The sequence below is a fragment of the Kogia breviceps genome, chromosome 9 (assembly GCF_026419965.1).
Source record: "Kogia breviceps isolate mKogBre1 chromosome 9, mKogBre1 haplotype 1, whole genome shotgun sequence".
Lineage (NCBI taxonomy): Eukaryota > Metazoa > Chordata > Mammalia > Artiodactyla > Physeteridae > Kogia > Kogia breviceps.
The window spans coordinates 95,013,320-95,037,711 of NC_081318.1; the positions used below are offsets into that span (position 1 = coordinate 95,013,320).

The window sequence follows — 24,392 nt, forward strand, 5'->3', positions numbered from 1 at the left end:
TGCCCACATTGTATCAGGAGATGTGGGCATTCTTACATTCTTCTCTCTGAATGTACTTAGCATCCCCAAAGCTGGTGTGTCAGCCCATCTATGGCATCAGATGAGGATCTGGACAAGTTTTAGGTCAAAGCCAACAGATGCTAGGACAAAAGCATTCCTCTAGTCACAAACCTATGTTTGTCCATTCTTCTTTGAGGGAGGTTCTAGAGTCCCTTTAGACAGTATAAGAAAGCTCTTTTGTCAGAGACCAGCCCACGGTGAAGAAAGTGACTGGGGCTAGTAGTGAGGGAAGGGGGATTCTTTCCTTTTAGGTTGTATCATGAAGATGCCCCAAGGACCTGGTGCATTATTCCACGTGCTCCTGCGGATCCCTCCCTCTTCCTGTAGAGGACATACCTTCAGTACAGACAGACAAGCCCGGCTGTTGAACTCATGGTCATGCCAGCTGTGTTTTCCTGTAGACCCTCCCACCCCTTCCAGACCTGAGATACTTTTTCCTCCCATCCCACTAAGCCCTGCACCCTGCTACATGTCTGCTGCCCTCTCAGTCAGGTCTCAAGTTACCAACAATGCCTTCCCAGGAGCCATGCTTTGCTCTTTTGTAGGTTCAAATATGTCAGGGTGGAAGGGGCCCGAGGCTAATACTCTTGTTTAAATTACCCTCCCCTTCAATCCCCACAGGCCTCATATGGGCCCTCAAGGAACCCTGGAGACAAGTAGCTTCTAATAGGATCCCTAATAGGTGAATCCCTGGGATTCACGGGGGGTGGGGGGGGGGGAGACTTTTCAAACTCAGGCTCCACAGAGAGCAAGTGACTTGGTAGATGCGAGATGGAACTCCCAAGGCAATTCTGTTGTGCAATCCCAGTTAAGCATCTGATATCATGTAGCTCTCTTCCTCTTATGCTAAAGGTACTTGTGTTTTGCTTATCTCCCTCACCAAACTGTGAGCTCCCTGGAGGCAGGGACCGTGTCCTATTCTTCTTTGAATCTTATTATTTATCCCATGGTAAGTACTCAGTATTTGTAGAAGAGATGGGAAGTTATTCAGCTGAGAAAGCCAAGGCTGGTGAATGTTAAATGACTTAACCAAGGTCACATATGAATTTCTTGCACAGTTAACACTAGGGCTCTGATCATACTCATAGTCTACTCTTCTTTCTGTTATTGCAGGACTGACATCTTACATCTACCCTCTAACCTTATAGTATCTATAGGGTCTCTCTCTGGTAGACCTAACTAACCCCTGATTGCAGCCTGTATGACATGCTAAAATTCATGCTGCCCATCTGGCAGCTTCCTTTTCCTTTCTGGTTGTTTCTATCTTCTTCCCACCCATGATGCAGATTCTTGTCTCCCAAAAACACGCTGGTGATTCCCTGCCAAAGGCCAGAGAAACTAGAATTCATATCCTAAAACATTATAAATCGATAACTAAACTTTTCAATCAGTTCCTCGGATTGCTGTTAAGTTTTCCGTGACTCTATTCCTTGAGATATAAAACAACATAATGTTACTAAAAAACTAGTGGGCTTTTTTTTTTTTAGTTATCTGAATTAATGGGGAAAGAAGCTTTGTTTTGACTGAATATTGAAGCACATATTCAACATACATGAAAGTGACAGGCTAACATAAGTATATTTGAACAACAACAAAAAAGATCCCCCTGAGAATGAATAGAGTTGGTGATTAGCCTTCATTAAAAGATTCAATACCTCTAACGTCATATTTTTTTTTAATTATGTTTTTAACTCAACTTTTATGTTGTGGCCCTGGATAGATGTCCAGCTATAGACAATATAGTGATTGAAGAACAGAGATTCAGAGGATGAAGTCTTCCTGTGTCCTTACCTTCCTTCCTTGGGCCATGGTATCTGTTACATTTATCCCCAGTGTAGCACCCGTGACATTGTACTACAAGTATTTGTTTTTATGACTGTGTCCTCTGCTAGACTCCAAGGAGCATGAGGACAGAGCAATGTCTTATCTGTTTTAATATCACCAGCATCTTGCTGATATTCAGTAAACACATTCAAATGAATGAATGACATTTGACCTGCAATTTAAAGGTAAATAGTCTTACTTTCATGGCAAAGATAGAAAGAATTGCACATGATTTTCCATAACTTCTCATTCAGTCATCTCTTAATAGCAACAATTGTAAATGCAGTATTCATAATGACATCTAACATTTACTGAGGGTTTATCATGTGCCAGGCACAACGCTTAGTCTGGGATGTTCTGTCATTTAATTCTGACAGCAGGCCCTATGAAGGAGATGCTTTTATTTCCCCTATGTGCATGATACAAAATAGGCTTAGGAAAGTTGAGTAACTTGCCCCAAGTCACATAGCCTATAAATAATGGAAATAAGGTTCAAACAAACTCTAGTTTCTGTTTGAAACTGAAACTAGAAACTATCTTCTCAACCACTGTGCTATACTGCCTTCCATCCCCTGCCACCACCCAATTTTCCTGATTATCTTCAAGGATAATCTTAAGACAGACTCATGAGAATCATAAATATTTGCTATAGCAAAGATATGACTCATTGTGTTTTGGAGCATAAGAGTGTTATATGAAAATGTTGATTTCTCCAAAATGTGTTTGCTCTTACATGTTTAAAGTGCTGGCTTAAATTAAATCAGAGTGTTTCTGTGTTATGAAAGCTCTACCTTCCACAAGCCATTGGAAAATTGTGGGATGGGTAAAATTTATCATTACAGAGTAAATACCCAATCAATTTTGATTGATTGATTGATTGAAGCCTTTCCATTTCTACCTTCTGCCTGCTCTTGTCAGTCCTGCCCTGTACTCAGCACATCAGCATTGCTCACACCCCTCATGATGGCACCACACTTTGATTAAAGACTTATTACAGGAAAGCTTTACCTGAAAGAAGGATTTTCTGCAGTGGAATTTCAGGAGCTCAACTGGCTATGTCCCCAGTGACACCACTGTCTATTCAGCCAGTATGTTAGGTAGACCTGGGTTCAAGTCAGAACTTGGGCCTGATGGTATGATTTGCATTTTTTATTTTGTCACAAGCCAAAAAGATGGAGCAATTTTCTTGAATTTCAGTCTCCTTGATAAATGGGCAGATGCTATATCTGAAGCAAATTTATTTCCAGTACCTGTCCCTGTTTATCCTAGAATGAATGCCTAGCAGCTGCACTGTCTCTATTATCATCAGTTTCCACTGATGATAGAATTGATGATAATAGATATCACTATCTAATAGATAATAGATATCACTGATGATAACAGAATTGCTTGGAATAAACTCTGCTGCTTTCTTATGAACTCTTATATGTAAATATACACCCTACCCAAATAACCCTGATTTTCCTTCTAATAATCATTCTGGAATATTGGCTGTTCTTACCTTTTAAATAATCAGACATTTTCACATTACTCAGTGTTTACCTGGTAAAAAGGGCTCTTTTGGAGAACCCAGCAAATGTGAATAAGAGTAGCATCTGAATTAAAATGTTAATTTGATTATATTTCATACTCTGCTTAAATTCATCTTGCCTCAGTGTTAAAAACGTCTTATGAACTCCTTAAGCAAATTCATCCTAAATGGTTTATGATGTCAGTATTTCATACTTCTCTTTTTTATGTGATGCCCTGAAGTGTCTACTTTAGACTGTATAATAAAAAGGCCATGAAAAATTTAAGAGTTTGTCATTTCATCCAGTCAAGAGACCATGGATGATTCTCCATTAAACTAAACTCTTTCCTCTGTTCTTTTAATCTTTAGTCAATGGAAAAAGATGAGGTATGGAATGAAGTTATGTGTTTCAGCACAAATCAGAGAATCTTCTGTTTGGAAGGAGCCTCAAAGCTCCTCCATTCTCCATCCTTTGCTTCCTCACAGTGCAGACGCCTCATCTCTGAAGTCCTCGGCCCATGGTTCCCAAGTCTTTCCTTAAACACGTGTAGTGATTAGGAGCGCACTCCTTTGAAAGAAGCCAAATCCACTGAGGAGTGGCTCAGGTTATAAGAAGAATGCTCCTTGAATAGAAACAAAAATCTGCTTCCCTGTTGTTTCCACCAATTAACCTGAATTCTGCCTTCAGAAGAAACACCACCCCACCATATTCTCCCACCCACCACCCATCTCCAGGAACCCTTAGTTATCTGCAGACAGCCAAGTCTTTCCAAGGGTAAATATGTTTATACTCTCAATCCTTCCTCAGAGGAATGGTATTTACTATATTGACCATCCTGATGATTCTCTGGATGCACTCTATTTTGGTTTTTAAAAAAAAATCTTTAAAAAATTGTATGTGTTCTTATTTTTAAAAAAACAACTAACAATATGCCATATGTAAAGTAGAATATAAAAACCTAAAATCTTGAACACTCCTCCCACCCAGGGATAACCACTCTGAGTCATTTGGTGGATTGGTGGATATTCTGGCTATCAGTCTGGCTTTAAGTACTGATTTTAACTGAGTAATTCTGTTCCTTTCAAGAGATGTACCACTTGAGTTTTGAAAAAAAAACAAATCTGTCATATAAAGAAATGTGATATTTTCAAGTATTTTCCTCACAGATTTAAATCTATATTTTGTCATTTTTAAAAGTTTGTAGGGCTTCCCTGGTGGCGCAGTGGTTGGGAGTCTGCCTGCCGATGCAGGGGACATGGGTTCGTGCCCCGGTCCGGGAAGATTCCACATGCCGCGGAGCGGCTGGGCCCGTGAGCCGTGGCCGCTGAGCCTGCGGGTCCGGAGCCTGTGCTCTGCAACGGGAGAGGCCACAACAGTGAGAGGCCCGCGTACCGAAAAAAAAAAAAAAAAAAAGAAAAAGTTTGTAAAATAACACACAATTATAATCTTAGGCTCATCTATAGTCTACCTATTAGAGAGGTGGCTTTGGAAGCAAGAGAGAAATATGGAGTTTGATTCGGCAAATGATGAAGTCTGTTTTAGTCCAAAAGAATATTCTAGAGAAGAATTTTACAGCCTCATAGATTCAGCTGGGGGTGCTAAAATCAAGCCTTTTAGGGAGATTTCCTTTTCTTCAGACACTGAGAACATTCATAATAATGTTGTCCAACACTTTTTATACAACCCGTTGTCACAAGTACATTTGCAATCTTTCTTTGGAAAAGGTGATCTACCATTTTATATTTCTGCTGGATAATTTTGCAAAAGAGCAAAAAACATACTTTCTGCTCTACTAATTAGTGACCTCATAAAGCACATATTTCCTAATAGTGCTTTACTTCTAAGGGTTAATCTTGTACAGGGATTAAAGTAGCTCAGTGTTTTCCTAAATCTGGAACTTCACCACGTGGTGTTTCAGCAGATGATTTTAGGCATTTTAGGGACTATACTGAATACGCTGAATCGTAAGTGAGAAAGGTATTTCTTTAATTACTTTCAATTCTATTAATTAATAGAAGAACAAAGTCTCATGTTAGTTTCTAACATTAATGAGTTTCCTTTTAAATAGAAAGAGCAGGTCTTGTCAAGCACAGCTTTTGGCCAACCACAAGATTTAGCTAGAATTAAATGAAATTGTTTTGTTTTCATTGTATTTACATTAATAGTTATCAATTTACATTAATAGTAATTATATTTTTGGCAATTGATCATTCATTTTCCATTAAAGTTAGTATAGGAAGTTTCCTTTAAATGAGTTCATTTAGTGAAGAAAGATGAGTTGATTTTAAAGAAAAATACTAGACAAATATTGCATTTGTTTCGAGAGAACTGAAACAGAACACATACAACAGAAGACTTCGCTTAAAAAGAGGCTAAGAATATTTTGCTTATTACTAATTTTTTAAATTTGAGAGTTGGAAGTAGCCTTAGAGGGGATCCAGTTTCCCCAGTTGAGCAAATCAGAAAACTAAAGCCCAGAGAAATTGTGCCTAACTCAGTTAACCACCAAGCCAGGACTAAGTATTAAGATCTCTGCCTCTCAAACTATTCCTCTTTTTTTTTTTTTTTTTTTGCGGTATGCGGGCCTCTCACTGTTGTGGCCTCTCCTGTTGCGGAGCACAGGCTCCGGACGCACAGGCTCAGCGGCCGTGGCTCACGGGCTTAGTTGCTCCGCGGCATGTGGGATCTTCCCGGACCAGGGCACGAACCCGTGTCTCCTGCATCGGCAGGCGGATTCTCAACCACTGCGCCACCAGGGAAGCCCTATTCCTCTTTCTACTACACCATTTTCCTCTTGGTTGTAAGAATTCTCTTTAAGGGTTTGCATGAAGTCTATGAGATGTCCCTAATTATTTTGAAAAAAATCAATCTTGAAAAGAAATTTGGAGATTAGGTTATTTAAGGAATGCAATAATAGAAATTGAGTATGACTAGCTACGCGATTCTGACTATAAAATTCACTGAAAGTGTTATGTGCATTTTTAATATATTATTGACAAGCCTCTTTTTAACATGTGGGGAGTGATAAAATAGCAGACAGTACCCCAAGAACTTGGAAAAACAGAAGCAAGCAAGCTGCCTAGGTCCCCATGGCAGGCTTCTTCACGTTACCCTTGAAACACAAAGAGGGAAACTACCTCCCCCTACACACAACTGTTCTTTTTTAAAAAATAAATTTATTTATTTTATTTATTTCTTTTTGGCTGAGTTGGGTCTTCGTTGCTGCACATGGGCTTTCTCTAGTTGCAGCGAGCAGGGGCTACTCTTCGTTGTCATGCGTGGGCCTCTCACTCTGGTGGCTTCTCTTGTTGCGGAGCATGGGCTCTAAGCACACAGGCTTTAGTAGTTGTAGCACGCAGGCTCATTAGTTGTGGCTCGTGGGCTCTAGAGTGCAGGCTCAGTAGTCGTGGCGCATGGGCTTAGTTGCTCCTTGGCATGTGGGATCTTCCCTGACCGGGGCTCGAACCCATGTTCCCTGCACTGACGGGTGGATTCTTAACCACTGCACCACCAGGGAAGCCCCACACAACTGTTCTTGATGTGTTGTTCTTGAAAGCATTGTCTCCAAAACTTGCAAATAGAAGGGGTTTAAGGGAGGCCATCTTTTTGGAATGGGTGGTTAAGTAATTTGTCTTGCAGCCAAGATTGCAAAGACACTGTTTATATTTAGACTGTATGTTCATTTTGAGTAGTGTGAAGAAGGAAACTGATGTTGATTATAGGCAGGCTCAAGTACCACCAATATTCCTTCAATGCTACGCATTGCTATTAATTCTTAAGCTTCCAGATTGCCTTCCTGTCTAAACGAAGCATAGATTTCCCTACCCCACCACCATTGTAAACATAGGTCTTCCTCCCAGGGCAGACCTGCGGATCCTCTGTCCTGTTGGAGAAAGTTGCTGTCCTTTTTGACATGACTTATACTGTTTCATGGACCATTCATTGCCTAGTGCCCCTTAGTCAGCAATCTTATACCTTGACCTCCAGGTTCCTTGAGAAACAAACAAGTTATGGCTGTATTCACATCATGGCTAAGGCTTTAAAAGGAGAATGATTAGTGCCAAATTTCCAAAAGCCATCAATCTTATCTGCCATCACTTCCTAGGGGTCTTTATTGTATTAATCTCTCTTGACAGTCTCTCACTGGGTCCTTGTCCACAATGAATCTGTCTCCAAAAATTCTCTGCTTAATATTCCTTGGGCCCTGGGCTTTAGCTTAATCTTCTGTTTGATCGGTTGCCTTCTGATGACTCTTACCCTTATGAAGCACATCAAAATCAATTGAATCTGTATAGCCTCAGCTTTCCTGTACTCCATGAAAAGTATCCAGCAGTTCATTGATTTATTCATTAAATACACATTAGCTGAACATTAAACATGAATCAGGAACTGCAGTTCTAAGGATATAAACATTCAGTTCTTGCCCTCAGGAGAGGGACATATTTTATAAATGGGAGACCTAGATGTATTAAATAGATAATCAAAGACAACGAGCTGTAGGAGAAGCTATGGGAGTGTTAGAGAAGCAGGTGGCAGCATGGGGGTGTCAGGGAGAGCTTCCTGGAAGAAGTCACTCGTAATCTGATTCTTAAAGGGTAAGTAGGCATAAAATAATGATAAGAGAGAGAAATGTATCCAGACAGAAAGAACAGCATAAGCAAAGGCCTGAATGTAAGAATCAGCACAGACAATATAGAGAATTTCAACTAGTTCAGTGCTTGGGAGCATAAAGTATTAAGAGAACGTGAGTGGCTAGGTAGTCAGTGGAGAGTTTCAACCATGGGAATAGTCTAGAAAGATCACTCTCACTAAATAATGAGATGTGCAAAGCTGGAAGTAGAGAGATAAGTGAGGAAGCTGTGGTTGTAATCTGATGAAAAAATTATAAGAGCCTGAACTAGGCCAGGGAGAAGAAAAATGTAAGAGCTATATAAGACTCAACATTAGCAAGACATTGTGATTAACTGGTCTTGGGATATATGAGAAAGAAGCAGTTGTGAAATTGGGACTCCAATTCTAACATAAGCATTGGGTAGATGGTGACACCCGCAACGGGGGAGACAAGAAAGGGGGAAAGCTAACTTAAAGGAGGAATGAGTTTGGGAAAGGAAAACATCACCACCAGCTTGAGATTCAACAGGTAGGTTCAGTACTTTAAGGGCTGAAAGGTGCCCATTAGATTTTGCAAGCCAATGCAGGAGGATTTAGTAGGGTGGGAAGTGGGGCTCTGTGTGATAAAAGCCAGATTGCAGTGGGCATGTATATGAATGGGAAGAAAGAAGTAAGGGTGTATTTGAGAGTCTGGATGAAAAGGGAAGAGAAAGATGAATCTTATAACTAGAAGAAAACAACCAATGGAAAGAAAAGAAGAATGGTAATGATTGAAGATAGGAGCAAGGGGTAGGGAATGGCAGACAAAATATGGTTCTAGATTTACTGGAAAAGGTATGGTCAAGGGCACAGATAGAGTACTGGACTTGACCCATTTCATCCTCTGAAACTTACATATGCATATGCAGATGAGTTGGATGTACGTAAATTTGGGGGAAATTAAGGGGACCCTGAAACAGGAAGTTGCATGAGATCATGCCCACTGGCCCCTTGTGAGGTGAGTCTGAGATTCCAGTTGAGGGGAAAGAGAGGAGTTGACTGAAGACAAGTAAAGAGATTGATGGGAGATACTTCTCTGGGCATTTGTAGGCACTTGGGAGGCAGGGATATTAATGCTGAGCCCAGTTAGCAAATAAAGGGCCAGAATGGTTGCCCTAGTTTCAAAGCCATCCCAGTAGGTGGTGGTAGCAGAGAAGCTGTGATGGGGTGGGAGGCAGGGGTGAGTTGAAGAAGGAAAGAGAATCACTCTCCCTTGTTTCTGAAAGTGCGAATGCCCTAGGAGAGGGCAGTTTAGTTGAAGCTGCAGTGGGCAAATTAGACTTGTTTTTATGGTGATGTTTCAAAGATCTGCTCTCGGTGGGGTGTGTGTGTGTGTGTGTGTGTGTGTGTGTGTGTGTGTGTGTGTGTCTGTATTAATGAAGAACCAACAGTTGAGTTTAATGTTGTAGCCTTCTAGTCCTCCTGTCTTTATTCGGACCCGTTCTTTCCCTGGCTCCTCCTGAGTCCCCCTCTCCTGGATCTAAATTTGTTCTGTGATTCTTAACTCCCAGCGATGTGAAAATACGAGCTTAAACCGATTTTGTTCTAATGCCAACTGTATTTTAACTGATGTCAAAGAAAAATATTTGATGTCCAAGAAAGTGTTTGAAGTCTAACAGTTAAAATTCAGGCATCAGTCTTCACGTGGCTGAGGCCTGAGAGCAGCCACGCAGGGTTTCTGCCTCATCTGTGAACTAGCCCATCCTTCACCGTGGAGTAGCTAGTGTATCAGAGACACTTTTTATTTAGTGGGTCAAATTCCAACACAGAAAGAACAGGTGAGATTGTTTGGCTTGAGCAGTTCTCCCTTCCGAGAATACTTGAAAAATCCAGAATCACTGGTCCTGTTGATTTTGTAGTTGGCACGTCAGTCAGAATCAAGGATAATCGTCACTGTAGAGAAGGCTTCTTCAAGTCAGAGTCTAAATGTTGTATAAGCCATCTTGCCTCATATTAAAAACCTCTGGAAATAAGAGAAAAGAATGGGAGTTCCAACAAAGTCCCTGGAGAGAGTTTCACCTTTGGAACTCATGATCTGGAAACTTTCCACACATTTAGGCTATATTTTCTTTAGTTAATTAGCTAAACTCTTCCTTGAAACACCTCTTTGAAAATATCTATCGGTTCTATTATTCAGCAAACATTCATGAACACCTAGCATGTGCCAGACTGTGTGCTGGGTGCACGGAATGTGATGATGAGCAAGACAGGAGCGTGGCTTCAAGGAGAGAGATGTGGACCCATCATTGTCCTTGTGTGATGACAGCTGTGACAGCAGGATGTTTCGGGAAGGAGGTAATAGTGCCACCATCTGATTTCTGTTTTAAAAAACTCATTCTTCCTTGGAAACTTACACAGTCCAGAGCCAAGACTCATAAACCCTTGGCTGATATTATCCAGGAACAGTTAGTATGATGACTAGTCCAGAGAGAGAGCAGTGAGGAAAAATTCAGGATTCCAAGATTCCCTCACAGTTTAGTGAGAGAATTGCTTACTAGATTTTTTCTGATTATCTCACCTATGGGACACCTACAGAACTGAAAAATTAGAGCTAAATCTTTATCACCTGCACACAAAGGATTGAAGCTCTCATATTGTCCCCCGGAGCCTCAGTTTCTCTATTGCATGAACATGAAGTGGCAGTGGAACCACTGCTCTCATGTCTCAGGTAAAATCGTCTCCCTGCTTTTCTCTTCCATGGCACTGGGTTACATGGGATCAGCCTACACACAATAAATTTCATTGATGTTGTGTCATAATTCAATCACCTTGTGTTAATCACGTGCTGCTGCAGTTCTTTGAATTCACACCAAATTTTTTTTACCTCATTTGACATTGAAACTTCCATGTTCTACTTAGAGTTATCTTTACATATGTGAGGAAAATAATCATATCCTCTACTGTGTACTTTAACCTTTGTGTTCACAGAGTCTTAAACTTTTAGCCACTGCATTTTCCTATAGAATCACATGTAATTTATTTTCTATCAATTCTCTCAAATATTTTAACCTTTTCTAAAGATTTTCTTTTTGTTCAGTGTCTGCAAACTGAATCATCTAGTCCCCCCTGCCTTATAAGCCAGTACTTCCCAAATGTCAGTTAGCTCCTGTTGAATGATAAATCAAAAATTTAAATTAAGGGGTTTGATCCCTTTTGGCTGTGTCAGAGAAATTTATTTTGGCATTCCTAAACTGTATTGTTTTATTCGTGAAAATCCGCTCTTGACTGTTAATAGATTGTGACTAGTAATAGGCAATTAGGTATTTTCAGGGGGATTGGATCAAGATGGTGGAGTAAGAGGACATGGAGCTCACCTCTTCCCACAAACACATCAAAAGTACATCTATGTGTGGAACAGTTCTCACTGAAAATGAACTGGAAAGTGGCAGCTGGACTCCTGTACTACCAAGGCTAAAAAAATGATCCGCACATAATTGGGTAGGAAGGGAAGAAAAGTGATCAGATCAGGAACTGTGCCCCTGGGAGGAGACTCAGAGGAAAAGGGAGAGAGTTACACAGGCAGACACTTGCCTCGCAGAGTGAGCAGTCCAAGCCATAGATCGGATGCGCCAGTCGCAGGTCCAGTGTGGGGGAGATGAGCCCCGTTGTCTGGTTGGAGAACTGCTGAGAAGGGCTGTGAGGAGCGCAGACTCCATGCTTGAGGAGCATGTGCCAGCTGGCTCGCCCCTGAGGCAGGGCAGAGAGAGGTATGACCTGGTGGCTGCCAGGTTCCCTGGAACTGCCTGATGGCCCACCCCAGCTCAAGCTGAGCAAATGCTCCGTGTCAGAGTGGATCTGGGGCAGCCATGACTGAGTGAAAGACTCAACCATGGGACGCAGAAGCAACGCGGTCCCAGGGAGGAGCCAGGGTGGGGTGGCAGTGCATTGTTGGCACTCACTGAAATAGAGCCACAGAAGCAGCCCACATCCTGACAGTAGCTGCTCTACCACAGCTCACCCCCTGATACATGCCAAGAGGCCATGTGGGCTCCACCTACCAGGCAGAGCGATTCCACAGCAGGGCAGGGATGGCAGAGGCTGGGGGCAGTGATTGGTTGTGAGGGTTAAAGGGGACTTGCACCCAAGACTGTGTCTGAGCAGACCCATGGGCACCTGCACAGGCAGAGCATCAGAACTCTGTCTGTGGCCGACACGAGCCAGGAGCCCACACATAAATGTCATCCATTCATGAAAAAACTCTTATCAAAGTGGGTATAGAGGGAACATATCTCAACATAAGAAAGGCCCTTTATGACATACTGACAGGTAACATCATACTCAATGGTGGAAAGCTGAAAGTCTTTCCCCCTAAATTCAGGAACAAGACAAGGATGCCCACTCTTGCCACTTCTATTTAACATAGTATTGGAACTCCTAGCCACAGCAATCAGAGAAAAAAAGAAATAAAAGTCATCCAAATTGGAAGAGGAGAATTAAACAATCACTATTTGCAGATGACATGGTACTTTATAGAGAAAACCCTAAAGTCCCCACCCAAAAACTGTTAGAACTAATAAATGAATTCAGCAAAGTTGCAGGATACAAGATTAACATACAGAAATCTATTCCTTTTCTATGTTACTAATAATGAACTATCAGAAAGAGAAAGCAAGAAAACAATCCCATTTCAAATCACATCAAAAAGAATAAAATATCTAGGAATAAACCTAACCAAGGAGGTGAAAGACCTATATTCTGAAAACTGTAAAGCATTGATAAAGAAAATAAAGGATGATACAAAGAAATGGAAAGGTATTCTGTACTCTTGGATTGGAAGAATTAATATTGTTCAAATTGCCATACTACCCAAAGCAATCTACAAATTCAGTGCAATCCCTATCAAAATGCCCAGGACATTTTTCACAGAACTAGAACAAATAATCCTAAAATTTATATGGAACCATAAAAGACTTCGAATTGCCAAAGCAACCTTGAGAAAAAGAGCAAAGCTGGAGGTATCACCCTCCCAGACTTCAGACTATACTATAAAACTACAGTAATCAAAACAGCATGGTTTTGGCACAAAAAAGAGACACATAGATCAATCGAACAGATTAGAGAGCCCAGAAATAAACCTATGCACCTGTGGTCAATTAATCTGTGACAAAGGAGGCAAAAATATACAATGAAGAAAAGACAATCTCTTCAATAAATGGTGCTGGGAAAACTGGATGGCTACATGTAAAACAATGAGATTAGAACATTTCCTCACATCATATACAAAAATAAACTCAAAATGGGTATGAGAACTGAAATTATAAAACTCTTAGAAGAGGACATAGGCAGAACAATCTTTGACATAAATCATTGCAATATTTTGTTGGATCTGTCTCAGGTAAAAGACATAAAAGCAAAAATGAACAAATGGGGCCTAATTAAACTTAAAAGCTTTTGCACAGCAAAGGAAATCATTGACAAAACAAAAAGACAGCCTACTGAATGGGAGAAAATATTTGCAAATGATATGACCAACAAGGGGTTATTATCCAAAATATATAAACAGCTCATACAACTCAAAATAAGAAAAGCAAATAAACTGATTAAAAACTGGGCAGAAGACATGAATTGACATTTTTCCAAAGAAGACATTCACATGGCCAACAGGCACATGAAAAGATGCTCAACATCACTGATTACCAGAGTAATGCAAATTAAGACCACAACAAGATATCACCTCACACCTGTCAGAATGGCTATTATCAAAAAGAACACAAATAACGAATACTGGTGAGGATGCGGAGAAAAGGGAACCCTCATACACTGTTGTTGGGAATATAAATTGGTATAGCCACTATGGAAAGCAGTATGGAGGTTCCTCCAAAAAACTAAAAACTGAACTACCATATGACCCAGCAATTCCACTCCTGGAAAAAATGAAAACATGAATTCGAAAAAAATGGCCATAGAAAAGCATGAAATTCTGTCATTTGCAGCAACGTGTATGGACCTAGAGAATATTACATATGGAATCTAAAAAAATAATACAAACAAAGATATATAACAAAACAAACAGACTCACAGACATAGAAAACAAACTAATGGTTACTAGCACGAAGAGGGAAGGAAGAGGAGGACATTAGGGTTATGGGGTTAAGAGATACAAACTGCTAATGTACAAAATACACAAGCAACAAGGATATGTTGTGTAACACAGGGAATTATAGCTATCATTTTGTAATAATTTTTAATGGAGCATAAACTGTAAAAATGCTGAATCACTATGCTGTATACCTGAAACTAATATAATATTGTAAATCAACTATACTTCAATTAAAAAAATTTTAAAGGTGTTTTCCACATAGATTTATCTTTATGAAGTGCTTTAAAGGGTGGGAAAATAGGCTGTCATATCAGAAAAGCAACAGATTTCCCTACCTACAAACTGCTCAAGGGCCCCTTTAGGAAGAGATTGGGTGGTCAGACATGTGGTTATGTAACACCACCAATTAAATGATGTTGTTCTGGCTTATTTGATAAATAGCTAAATAGCTTGTTATTAGCTAAATAGCATTCACTCACCTAGAATTATTACTGTTCATTTTTTTATTTGGTATATCCATTTTCAAGGAAACTATGATTATTTTCAAAGGCAGTGTATTTAATAAGAGGCTTTCCCATGAATGTTAATGAGAAAAGGCATCCTTGGAGGCCATGAAGATTTGTCCTTGGAGTTTCATCCAAGGGTAGAAGAGTCAGGATTGCATGGCAACTCAGTAATGGATCTCCTCATGATTTCATTTATGTTAGTTTTAAAGAATCAACATTAGGAGCTGGAAAGGGCCTGGGAGCTCACTTTGCTTACTTCCTTTTGTAGATGATGAGCCTGAGCTGCAGGTTGGGTAGCTTTCAGCCCAGGCGAGAACCTGGTCCTGAATTCCATTCTGTGTTTAGTCTTAAAAAAACACCTGTGCTTCCCTGGTGGCGCAGTGGTAGAGAGTCCGCCTGACGATGCAGGGCACACGGGTTCGTGCCCCGGTCCGGGAGGATCCCACATGCCGCGGAGCGGCTGGGTCCGTGAGCCATGGCCGCTGAGCCTGCGCGTCCGGAGCTTATGTTCCGCAACGGGAGAGACCACAGGGGTTAGAGGCCCGCGTACCACAAACAACAACAACAAAAAAACACCATTCACATAACACGGTGATATTCTAAGACCAAGAATCAAGACCATAGAATTATCTGATTGAACTAATCGAGGTATTTTTTTCTGTTTCAACTATACCACTTGACGTTTCAAATTTCTATTTCCTGAAAACTTTAGAAAGAGCTCGTCCATTTTGTTTAATTATTCAGCAAATGTTCACTGAAGACCTACTCTGGATCAGGCATTGTGTTCAGTGCCTTATTTAGTCTCATTAAATGGTATCAAAACATACCTTAAATTTAATTGATGGTTTAATTTGGCATCTTATAAAAAAGTAGCCAGTAAAGGTTCGCATAAAGCCTTTCTTCTGTAAGTTCATCATTTAAGTTATTTGGAGATTAATTCCACAAATCTTTATTGTGTGGGTATTATTTGCAAGGTCTATAACTGCTGTGGGATTTAAAGATACAGATGTCAGAGAAGAAAGCTTTTTACTATGTACATCTCAGAATCGCCAGTCTGTGAGCATGTCTCTTGTGTGACCAGGGTACCGACACAAGGGCCAGAGGTGTAGTCAACCTGCGCTTTTTGTCAATAGCTCACCCAACCAAAGTGGGAAGCTCAGTGCAGTGTGGAGGCTCATTCACTCATTTATTATAAACATTCCACCTGCCTCCAAACAAGATTTGAGGAGCAAATAATACAAGACAGATGCCATATTTTATCAACTTGAAGAATGCATTTTTTCTCATTTTTCCCTCTCTGAAATCAATGTGTGTTGTAATATCAACAGATCTTAGGTTAATTGGCAGTGTTTTTCTTTTTTCTTTCTTAGTGGTTCATAGAATAATATTGTTTTACAATCTTAGATTGGATGAAATAAAGTACCTTAGGATAATTATAATAAGGATTTTTAAAAATAGATGCAAAATAATTAGGAGTGAAAAAACATAGGCTAAGGCTAAATGCTGCAACGCAACTGCAAATTTGATTCTAGGTTTTCTAAAAACATAGGTAGCATACCAGTTAAACATGGCAGTTGCCCCAAAACCCTAATTAAATGACAGTGCAGGAATAAAATAGTACAACTACTACCTACCCACTCCATGCAAAAACACCAGAAAGACCACCTCAGTAGTTTAAAGATTTCAACATATTTTCACAAGATAGAAAGCTGAGCAGGTAAGGAGTGATAACTTACATGGCAGAGCCAAGGTAGTAGTAACCTAAATGCCTAGAGAAGGGATACTAGTGATCATGATATTAAAATGTAGTTTTGGGCTTCCCTGGTGGCGCAGTGGTTGAGAATCCGCCTGCCAATGCAGGGGACACGGGTTCGTGCCCCGGTCTGGGAAGATTCCCACATGCCGCGGAGCGGCTGGGCCCGTGAGCCATGGCCGCTGAGCCTGCGCGTCCGGAGCCTGTGCTCTGCAACGGGAGAGACCACAACAGTGAGAGGCCCGCGTACTGCAAAAAACAAACAAACAAAAAACCAAAAAAATGTAGTTTTGTGAAAGTATTTCTAGGGACAACTAAAATTCGATAGCCAAGGTAGATGGGATTTTCATAAGTACTTAGAGGGTCTTTCTAAGACCTTGGGAAGTCTTCTCCAGGCTAGGGATGGGGGAGGTAAGGGAAGTAGGATACAGGCAAAGTAGCTACATACCTTTTCTTGGATCCACGCTCAAATAAGTTTCAATCCAATGTAAATCTGATTTGTACTATCTCACCTTTAATATGGCTTTTAAAATTTGTTCAAGAGTTTATTTAATTTGGAATAGTTTTAAAAATCTAGTCAATTATACTTTGTTTTAAAACATATCATGTTCCACACCTAGGAGGACTGGCTAAGGTGGTTTAAATTCCAGCAGTATGTATATATTAATATGAATATATGTTGTTTGTATATTTGTAAATGTATATATGTAAATGTATGGGTACATGTTTGTATGTGTGTGTAAGTGGACATGTATGCCTGCAAAGTGAATTATTTCATATCTAGGTTCTTAAACCTACAGATGGTTTCCTCTACTCTCTTGATATTCACTGTTTCGCTAGAAGTTCTCAGGTTTCATGAACTATGCCTTCTATAAATGCTAATGGGAAGTTGGAGATGGATTTTATTCTGCGTAATGTGAGGCATATTGAGCTGTGGTTTCTGTGAGTGGTCACTCTCATTATCACCTTGTATTTTCTAGAAAACCATCACTGTACCCATTCTGTCCCAAGGCCCCTAATGCATTCTGACATCTTTAATAAACACTTAAAGCTTTTCCACAGTAATACAGACTCTCTTTTTCCCCTCAACTGTGGTGAAGTGAGAAAAATACATTTGGGTCTGTTTCTTTGTGTGTGTGTGTGGGGGGGGTCTGTTTCTTTATGGAAAAACAAAAAGAAATTCTGGAAGGAAATTCTGTTGGCTTCTCATCTTCTATTGTGGCATATATAGAATGTCAGGAAGAATGGTACCTCAGATAAAGAAATGCAATAAAGGACAATTATTTAAGGAATTTTTCTAAGTCACTTAATATCGGTTGTTTGTGTCTCAGGTGTCAAGAAAAGTTATTGGCAGTTAGCTTTTCCAGGAAAGAGGTTTCAGAAAGAGTCGCTGTGATTTATGTTTGAAGATTCACGGTATTATAGACTTGTTCTAAAAAGGCTTTCTCCGGGCATGGATAACTCCTAGTGAGCCCCTCTACTGAGAGGCCTCCGTGGAGCTGCCTTGTGATGAGCCCGCTTCAGTTATAATCCTTGTCACTTTCCATCCCATTTCATGAGACATTTGAACACTGGGATTCCTCATCTTTCACAGACCGATTCTACCGTTGGTTGCCGTATCCACACCCCACTCTCCAGCCAGGGGTAGCCCCTGCCTTTACCTGTGGGTTCCAGGCCTCAGAGCATCCAGGCAAAAATGTTCTGAGGATCAAATAAAGCATCTAAAAATATTTCAAAGCCTTACAAGTTGATATTGTATTGTATTATATTACATTCTATCGTACCAAATCATATTGTATTATAATCTCCTATTTTGCACTGCTAACCTTGCTTCAGCTCTCCTGGTGTCCAATCCTTAGCATATATTCTTGGACCCTGCCCATCAGTACCCCCACCTCTGGCATGATGGATGCTGCTTGGCAGTACCATCAGTAGGGACCACTCTGTACCTTATCCTTGTCACTCCACCTTTAGATATGTCCCTGAAAAGATTTAGAACTGATAGATGGGCAGATCAGCAGATAAAGTCAAAGACAAACTGAGATACAATAAGAGTGGTCACTCAAACACCATACTTGGCTACTCCTGAGCTTAAAGCAGATTTACATTTTGAGTCTCCTGATTTGAATTTAGAGCCCTGCCACCAAGTGTCCTGAAGCATCCTCTTTTTTTGGCCAACTATTTGAACATGTAATAATGCATTTTAGAAGCATTTGAGAGGTCTACTGGGCTGAACTACATTGCCTGATCTTAGCTTATGCTTATCTTTTCCCCATATTCTAGAGGCCCAAGTAAGTCAGCCAATCAACTTTAGCCCTGTTGTCATTATTGTGCGCTTACTTTTAGTATTTTATAGATATCTAAATTACTCCATTCAGTAGTTACTACTGAATTAGACCAGATTAGAACTCCAGTGACAAAGCTGAGGCCAACCCATAATATTATCCACCCATTCAATACAATAAATGTTTACTGAACACCTACCATGATCAGGGAACTCTGCTCACAACGGGGACCCATTAGTGAGTTAAGACAGTATTTCCAGCCTCCCGAAGCTGATTGTGTAACTAAAGTTAAAGCTAGAGCTTGCTTACAGGGCATGTTATAGCTCTTGGGGGTTCAGAGTTAAGTCTTCTTACTATTTAGTTGCAAGATTTACAACCCAAAACTCAGCTTTTCCTAATGAGGTACTTACTTAAATAGTTAACTGTTGATGTTACATTCTGTGCTGTAAGTATAAGACCTTTCAACGTTCAGTCCTAAATTGAAAGGTGAGATACCCAGGGATATACTGGCAAAGACTCCCAGAAGATTTATGGAAATTAAAACACTCACTCATCTTTAGTCAAAATAAGTTCTGAGAATCTTTTGATGCTTAATAAGCTTCTTTCAGCTGACCAGTCATGTTCCTTCTGAAGTGCTGACATATGCAAATTATCGGTGACTATTTTGTGAAGCCCAGGAGCACAGTCTGTCACAGGTGACAACTGTAGTATATCTTATTTTTTTCTTTTTCCCAAACATTTTATTATGAAAATTTTCAAACATAAGAAAAGTTGGAAGAATTGTGCAGTAATCACCCATGTAGTTGCCACCTATATTCTAGAATTGTTAAGAAGTTTGTGCTTTATCATATATCTTTCCATCTATCCATCCATCAATCCATCTTACTTTTTAGATATTTCAAGGTGAGTTGCAAGCATCAGTGACTTTAACACCTACACAGTTCAGCATGCCTATCATTAACTAGAGTTCAATATTTCATTATAAAGTACAAATCTTAAGCATATCATTCAAATGCATGCCCCCTGTAACTTGAACACCTATAAAAATGTAGAACATTCCTATTACCCCAGAAAGTTCACCCATACTCTTCCCAGTCAGTCCTAACTTCTATCGTCCAAAGCATCCACTGTTTGCATTTTTTCCACAACAGATTAATTTTGCCTGTTCTAAATCTTCATATAAATTGAATGCACTCTTCTGTGTAAGGCTTCTTTCACTCAGCATATATTTGAGATCCATTCATGTTGTTGCATGTACCCTAGTGCTTTTTTTTTTTTTTTTTTTTTTTTTTGTGGTACGCGGGCCTCTCACTGTTGTGGCCTCTCCCGTTGCGGAGCACAGGCTCTGGACGTGCAGGCTCAGTGGCCATGGCTCACGGGCCCAGCCGCTCCGCGGCATGTGGGATCTTCCCGGACCGGGGCACGAACACGTGTCCCCTGCATCGGCAGGCAGATTCTCAACCACTGCGCCACCAGGGAAGCCCCCTAGTGCTTTTTATGTTGAGTAGCATTCCTATGTATGAATGTTTGTTTACCCACTCTCCTGCTCATGGACATTTCAGTTATTTCCAGTGAATGAGCCTTACGAATAAAGCTGTGATGAATGTTCTTGTACATCTTTTTGTGGATATGTTTCATTTCCCTTGTGTAAGAAACTAAGAATGGAATTGCTGGGTCACAGGGTAGGTGCATGTTTAGTTTTATAAGAAACTGCCACAATGTTTTCCAAAGTTGTTGGGCCATTACACACTCCCATCAGCAAAGTATGAGAGCTCTACATCTTTACTGATATTTGAAGTCATCAGTCTTTTTAGTTTTAGCCATTCTGAGGGATGTGTAGTGATATCTTACTGTGGTTTAGTTTCCAAATCCCCAAAGCCTGATGATGTTGAGCACTTTTTCATGTGCTTGTTGGCCATTCTTATATCTTCCTTTGCGAAGTTTTCATTTAAATATTTTCCCATTTTTATTGATTCGTTTGCCATTTTTTTTTTTTTTTTTTTGCGGTATGCGGGCCTCTCACTGTTGTGGCCTCTCCCGTTGCGGAGCACAGGTTCCGGACGCACAGGCTCAGCGGCCATGGCTCACGGGCTTAGTTGCTCCGCGGCATGTGGGATCTTCCCGGACCGGGGCATGAACCCGTGTCTCCTGCATCGGCAGGCGGATTCTCAACCACTGCGCCACCAGGGAAGCCCGTTTGCCATTTATTTTTGAGTGGACGATTTTTTTATGATCTAGGTGTAAGTTCTTTGTCTTACACATGTTTTATAAATATTTTATCCCATTGTGTGGCTGGCATTTTCATTTTCTTAACAGTGTCTTTTGATGAACAGAAGTTTTTTATTTTGATGAAGATGAATTTATCAGTTTTAAAAATTTCATGCATATGAAATTTACACTGTCTTTTTTTTTTTAAGAAGATGTTGGGGGGTAGGAGTTTATTAATTAGTTTATTTATTTTTGCTGTGTTGGGTCTTCGTTTCTGTGCGAGGGCTTTCTCTAGTTGTGGCAAGCGGGGCCACTCTTCATTGCGGTGTGCAGGCCTCTCACTATCGCTGCTTCTCTTGTTGCGGAGCACAGGCTCCAGACGCGCAGGCTCAGTAGTTGTGGCTCACGGGCCTAGTTGCTCCGCGACATGTGGTATCCTCCCAGACCAGGGCTCAAACCCGTATCCCCTGCATTAGCAGGCAGATTCTCAACCACTGCGCCACCAGGGAAGCCCTACACTGTCTTGATTAATGTAGGTTGATAGTAGGTTTTAAAGTAGAGTATTGACGTCCTTTAACTTTGTTCCTCTTTTTCATATTGCTTTGGATGTTCTAGATACTTTTCATGTCCATATAAAATTTTAAATTATCTTGTTCATTTTTACCAAAGAAGGCCTTGATGGGATTTTTATCAGAACCACATTAAATCTATAACCAGTTTCAGGAAATTGGTATTTTGACTACACTGAGTCTTCCAATCCAAACACATAGTGTGTCTCCCCATTTGTTTAGTCTTCTTTAATTTCTCTTGATAGTGCCTTGTAGTTTTTACTAGAGAGGTCTTTACATCTTTTAAAAATTTATTCCTCTTTTCAGATCCTTTTTTAAAATTTATTTTGTGTTTTTTGACACTAATATTAATAGAAATGTTATTTGATTTCATTTTTCATTGGTAATATATAGAAGTGTTATTGGATTTTGTATGTTGACCTTATAACTAACTTACTAAGTTCTTATTAATTCTAATAATATTTTATTTTTTGAGGTATAGTTAATGTACAATACTATATTAGCTTAAGTGTACAACATAATGATTCACAGTTTTTAAAGGTTCTATTTCATTTGTAGTTATTCTAAAATATTGGCTATATTTCCTGTGTTGTACAATGTAGCCTTGTAGTTTATTTATTTTATAAATAGTGGTTTGTACTTCTTAATCGCCTACCCCTACTTTACCCCCTCCACTGGTAATCACTAGTTCTCTATATTTGTGAGTCAGGTTTTTTTTTCTTGTTATATTCACTAGTTCATTTTGTTTTTTAGATTCCATATATAAGTGATATCATACAGTATTTGTCTTTCTCTGTCTCACCTATTTCACTTAGTGTAATACCCTCCAAGTCCATCCATGTTGTTGCAATGGCAAAATTTCATTCTTTTTTAAGGCTGAGTAGTATTTTGTTGTGCATATATACCACAATGTTTTTATCCATTCATCTGTTGATGGACACTTAGGTTGCTTCCATATCTTAGCAGTTGTAAATAATGCTGCTATAAACATTGGGGTGCATGTATCTTTTCTAATTAGTGTTTTTGTTTTCTCAGTGAAATACCCAGTAGTGGAATTGCTGGGTCATATGGTAGTTCTATTTTATGTTTTGTTTTGTTTTGTTTTGTTTTGTTTCTTAAACCCTCGGGTATTTTATGTTTTTTAAAGAAACTTTCATACTGTTTTTCATAGTGGCTGTACCAGTTTACATTCTCACCAGCAGTGTTCAAGTGTTCCCTTTCCTCCACATTCTCAGCAACGTTTGTTATTTGTGTTCTTTCTAATGATAGCCATCCTGACAGGTGTGAGGTGATATCTAGTTGTGGTTTTAATTTTCATTTCTCTGATGATTAGTGACGTTGAGCGCCTTTTCATGTGCCTGTTGGCCATCTGTATGTCTTCTTTGGAAACATGTCTATTCGGTTCCTCTGCCCATTTTTTAATCAGATTGTTTTTTTGCTGTTGAATTGTATGAGCTGTTTATATATTTTGAATATTAATCCCTTGTCAGTTATATCATTTGAGGATATTTTCTCCCTTTCAGTAGGTTGTCTTTTCATTTTGTCAATTATTTCCTTTGCTGTGCACAAGCTTTTAAGTTTAATTAGGCCCCATTTGTTTATTTTTGCTTTTATTTCCTTTTCTTTAGGCAACAGATCCAAAAAAATATTGCTGTGATTTATGTAAAAGAGTGTTCCACCTATATTTTCTCCTGGGAGTTTTATGGTTTACAATCTTACATTTAGGTCTTTAATCCATTTTGAGTTTATTTTTGAATGTGGTGTTAGAGAATGTTCTAATTTCACTGTTTTACATGTAGCTGTCCAGTTTTCCCAGCACCATTTATTGAATAGACTGTCTTTTCTCCATTGTATATTCTTGCCTCCTTCATCATAGATTAATTGGCCATAAGTGTATGGGTTTATTTCTGGGCTTTCTATTCTGTTCCCTTGATCCATGTGTCTGTTTTTGTGCCAGTACCATACTCTTTTGATTACTGTAGCTTTGTGGTATATCCTGAAGTCAGGGAGTGTGAATTCTCCAGTTCCATTCTTATTTCTCAAGATTGTTTTGGCTGTTCAGAGCCCTTTTTATCTCCATAGAAAATTTTAAATTATTTGTTCTAGTCCTGTGAAAAGTGACCTTGGTGGGCTTCCCTGGTGGTACAGCGGTTGAGAGTCTGCCTGCCGATGCCGGGGACATGGGTTTGTGCCCTGGTCTGGGAAGATCCCACATGCCGTGGAGCGGCTAGGCCCATGAGCCATGGTCTCTTAGCCTGCACGTCTGGAGCCTGTGCTCTGCAACGGGAGAGGCCACAACAGTGAGAGGCCCGTGACCACAAAAAAAAAAAAAAGTGATCTTGGTATTTTGATAGGGATTACATTGAGTCTGTAGATTGTCTTGGGTAGTATTATCATTTTAACAATATTAAGTCTTCCAATCCATGAACATAGTATATCTTTCATCTGTTTTTGTTGTCTTCAATTTTTTTCATCAGTGTCTTATAGTTTTCAGAGTACAGGTCTTTTGCCTCCTTAGATAGGTTTATTTCTAGGTATTTTATTCTTTTTGAGTGATGGTAAATGGTTTCAATCAAATGTAATTTCAAACAAATGTAAATTGTTTCCTTAATTTCTCTTTCTTATAGTTCATTGTTGGTGTATAGAAATGCAACAGATTTCTGTATATTAATTTTGTATCCTACAATTTTTCCAAATTCATTGATGAGCTCTAGTAGTCATTTTGGTGGGGTCTTTAGGATTTTCTATGTAAAATATATCATCTGCTAACAGTGATAGTTTTATTTCTTCCTTTCCTATTTGGATTCCTTTTCTTACTATTTTTTCTTCTCTGATTGCTGTGGCTAGGACTTCCAATACTGTGTTGAGTAAAAGTGATAAGACTGGGCATCCTTGTCTTGTTCCTGATCTTAGAGGAAATGCTTTCAGCTTTTCACCATTGAGTACGATGGTCACTGTGGGCTTGTCTTATATAGCCTTTATTATG

General features: G+C 39.7%; 1 protein-coding gene across 5 annotated transcripts in view; it reads left to right on the top strand.

The window, feature by feature from the left end:
- LHFPL3 (LHFPL tetraspan subfamily member 3) overlaps positions 1 to 24,392 on the top strand; it is a 545,073-nt gene that overhangs the window by 225,978 nt on the left and 294,703 nt on the right. The window lies entirely within an intron of this gene.